The sequence below is a fragment of the Phyllobates terribilis genome, unplaced genomic scaffold, assembly GCF_046119375.1.
Source record: "Phyllobates terribilis strain yellow unplaced genomic scaffold, ASM4611937v1 Scaffold_3__8_contigs__length_932513732, whole genome shotgun sequence".
NCBI lineage: Eukaryota > Metazoa > Chordata > Amphibia > Anura > Dendrobatidae > Phyllobates > Phyllobates terribilis.
The window spans coordinates 497727219-497730537 of record NW_027362763.1 but is presented as its reverse complement, the minus strand read 5'-3'; the positions used below and the strand labels follow the sequence as shown (position 1 = coordinate 497730537).

General features: G+C 35.2%; 1 pseudogene; it reads right to left on the bottom strand.

The window, feature by feature from the left end:
• Nucleotides 1-1738: 1738 nt before the first annotated feature.
• Nucleotides 1739-2475, bottom strand: LOC141258576 (gap junction alpha-1 protein-like; annotated as a pseudogene).
• Nucleotides 2476-3319: the final 844 nt, after the last annotated feature.

Sequence of the window (3319 nt, the reverse complement as noted above, 5' to 3'; positions counted from 1 at the left end):
ACATTATTACATCTGTAAAATAATGTAAAGAAAACTAGCAATCTACATTAGAGAAAAAAAAATAAAGTAGAACTAACAGAACTCTTGTAAACACTACTTTGTGAAAAAGACCAGTCGCCAATAATTCCCAACATCTGTTAGGTCCCGTCCTTATATGTCAAGGGTCATCTATTCCATTTAGTGAAAGGGAATTCTGTCTGGTAGGGATTGTTAAATTGTTAGAGTTACTACTTGTATTTGGGACCCAATACACATAGGTGAACTGCAGACAAATATGAAATAATTAGTATTCGTGTAATTATCTCTTGCTATTGTTGCTAAAGCCTTGCATCTATTAATGTTTCAAGTACCTAATTTCTATAAAGCTTTTATTTTTACTACATCCTAAGAGCTGCATCTACAGCTCATGTTTGCATCTGTTTATGTTCCCTGACAAAAGTCCCCTTTTCACTTGTTTAATTTTTCAGTTTTCAAAAAGTGTAAAACATAATAAACTTTAGAAGGAGATAATGTATTTCTAACAGAAGTCTTATTAAGATTTATCTTTGAAACACATTACAGGAAGTACATCCGGAAAAACATTCTTCTGTATGCTGAATATAGTTTGTATCAGTTTGATAAGTTTTTGTATTTTTTTTTCATGGGACAGGATTATAGTTTATGAATAAACAATATTTATATTACAAAACTTAAATTATTTTTATGATGTAACAATATGTAGAGTGAAATTTAGAAAACCAAGATTCTGTAAAATAGCTGCAAATACATGGGTATTCAACTATGGTCGATAACTTTCTCACAATGATGGATGAAACTAAAGAAAAAAAAAAGAGAAATTCCATGTGAATCTGAAAGTATAGCATAATGTTTTTATCATTTCAATATAGTGGTCATGAAGAATATGATCCAAAAATAATGTTCTCTGTCATACTAAACTCTCCACACTATCTGGGTGCTATGGATTTAATGTTTTGGCTCAACCTACCCTACCTTCTTCATCAGATGCAATTGTGGATATAAAAAGGAATTGATTAAACATGAAAACTAAAACTCTCTCAACTATACAAAAACACCCTTATTATGGACTTTTGCTATTGACTTTCTACCTTGACATTGTCCTCAGGTTAAACTCTAAACTATTCCAGATGGTCAAACTATAATCGTTCACGAGAAATTTCTCTTGATGTGAGTAGTATGGGTTCCGCTATCAGATTTACAATACCTCTGAACACATGGATTGTTTGATGTTTCATTATTTGTTACTCTAGTTTGATGAAATAAAGGATAAAATCAGTTACTTTAATATCAATGTGTACCACCAACATGATAAAAATGTAACTCTACAGAGCCTACCGATCCGTCAAATGTTTGAGACTATAACGTACCTCCTCCATGGAACATATCTGAATTCTATATTGTATAAAAAGTGAATTCGATTTTAAGGTCATCAGGTTTTGGTTTACTGCTTTCATGATTGCTTGATCTGCTCTAAGGACTATGGTTTAAAAAATTGAGAGTCTACCTTCCATGGCCTGGTGCCATTTTCTGGTCATTTTGGTGCTCCTCCGGAAAATCAAATGATTGTGCATGAGTGTTTGAAATTGTATTTCCAGCTTGGCCCATTCTAATTTGTTCTGTAACAAGTTTGTAATTTGGTAGGGACATAGGTATAGTTGAAGAAGAACAGTCATTAAGGTAAGCATATTAAGGAGAGCCACAATTCTTTTTTGGATTTGCATCACTTGTGGAATACAGATTTTTTGACATCTTTGACATGTTTAAAAATGACGTGAAACAACTCAATAATATTTAGTACTAGAGATACTAAAGACACCACCACCATAAGCCAAATTAAAATGGTTTTCTCAGTGGGATGAGAAAGAAAGAACTCAACTTTATGAGGTCAGGGATAGCTTTCGCAAGTGCAGATGGCATTTAGATTAAACCACACAGGTACCATTGGATACAAATGAAACCAACTTCAAAAAATGATTTAAATAGGATACTGATAATATAGGTACAAATCAAGCCACCACACATTTTAACCTTCCCATGTTCTTCAATACCGTATTTGAATTTCTTTATTTCAATTTGCTTGAGGTACAAGTCCACATTGCCTCCATAATTTTGAACCATCTTAAGTTCTTCTTTCCTGTTCAGTTTCTCTTCTTTATGCTTTAAGTAAAATACATAAGCCAAATAGAGTAGAGTGGGCATCGAAACAAATATCATTTGAAGAACTCAAAATCATACTTGGGAAATTGGAAGTGACTTGTCATGGAACACATTTTCACAACCAGATTGTAGGGTGTTGCGAATGAATTCTGACTGTTCATGTACCCATGCTGACACTACTGCTGACCCCAGTAAAAGAATGTGGAAAATGAACTAAACAGACAACCACACTTTTCCACCAGCAGAGGAATTGGCCTCGACTTTGTGAAGGAGTCTTTCTATGGCACTCCAGTCACCCATTTTTCACGGCTATGACCTACAAACTACAAAATAAATTGCCATAAGACTTTGTCAAAGTAGAAGATAACAATTGTCTTCAGTTGGGAAACAGTTGGAATTTAGATAATATTCAAATCTCAAAATCTAAAGACAAAATAATGGTTATAATAGGGTTTGGTGAAATTTTTTATTAAGACTTTCTAGTGCATAGTGAGAATTTTGGTTGTTTTAGTTAACAATAAAGTAAATTTTTATATTTGGCTTATTTTACTGATCTACATTTAAGAAATGGTCATTACAAATACACATTTTTCAAAAGTTTGTAGAAAGAAGACAACACCATTTCACAGTTTCAGTGAATAGAAAATGCTTGTGTACATCTAATAATTGAAAAGAACTAATATGCAGACCTAATTTTTGCCACAGTATATAGTTTGCTACAGCTACATTAAAGGGGTTGTCCAGTCAAAAGTGATAAGTCTGCATTCACTCTGTGTGACTGCAGACTTATGAATCTCCCCAGCGCAGACACTGTGTGCTGCGGGGATTCACCGGTATGAGACCCAGGAACGGTGACTATGTATACATTATATATACCCCCAGTCATTCAGTGCCGCCTCGCTCCATACACATGTATGGAGCGAGGCCACACCCCATCTAGTGACATGGATGGCCAGTGGCCGCGTCCGACTAGAAGTCGATCGATACAAGTGTATGGAGAGCGAGGCCGCGCCCGCTGGCCAGGGGTATGTATAACTCATACCCTCCAATCCCAGGTCTCATACCGAGGGAGTAAAAAAAGCGTGCCTGATGTTAGAGGCACTTTGCGCATGCGCGGGATGTGAACGAGAAGAGTACACGTTAC